Source organism: Artemia sp. Qi Xiang Cuo, chromosome 3 (genome assembly GCF_049724085.1).
Source record: "Artemia sp. Qi Xiang Cuo chromosome 3, ASM4972408v1, whole genome shotgun sequence".
In the NCBI taxonomy this organism is placed as follows: Eukaryota; Metazoa; Arthropoda; class Branchiopoda; order Anostraca; family Artemiidae; genus Artemia; species Artemia sp. Qi Xiang Cuo.
The window spans coordinates 64,255,217-64,255,726 of NC_142796.1; positions in this window are offsets into that span (position 1 = coordinate 64,255,217).

The window sequence follows — 510 nt, forward strand, 5'->3', positions numbered from 1 at the left end:
CCCATTATTGCCTGTTTAATAGTTAAATTATTTGTCTTTATCAGCATTCAATGTTACGATAACTTTGTCATGTACACACTCCTTCTTGAAATAATTCATCTTCACTTTTTTAAATATAATGTGTCTATCCTTCCAGTACACAATTAAAATTGAACAAAAATATACAATAAACCAACTAGTGGCGATGATAGGTTAAAGAGTACTAGGGGGGGGGCAGCGGCATAAGAAAAATCCTGGAGCCTATGGAACTCGGAGCGGAATTGGTGGAATTGGAACCGTGTAATCAGTGGAGCAGAAGTGGTGAATATGGAATTTGAGCTTACGGAGCCGGAACTGACAGCCGGAACCAGAATGGTTGGAATCGGGACTGGAACTGGAACCGGAGTCGGAGCCAGCAGAATCAGAACTAGAACCACTATGGCTGGGGCCAGAAGCGGAGGAAGCAGAAAAAGATACCAGTTTATTAAAAAATATCTAAAAATACCTAGGGGGTACTCTTGGCTTCATATC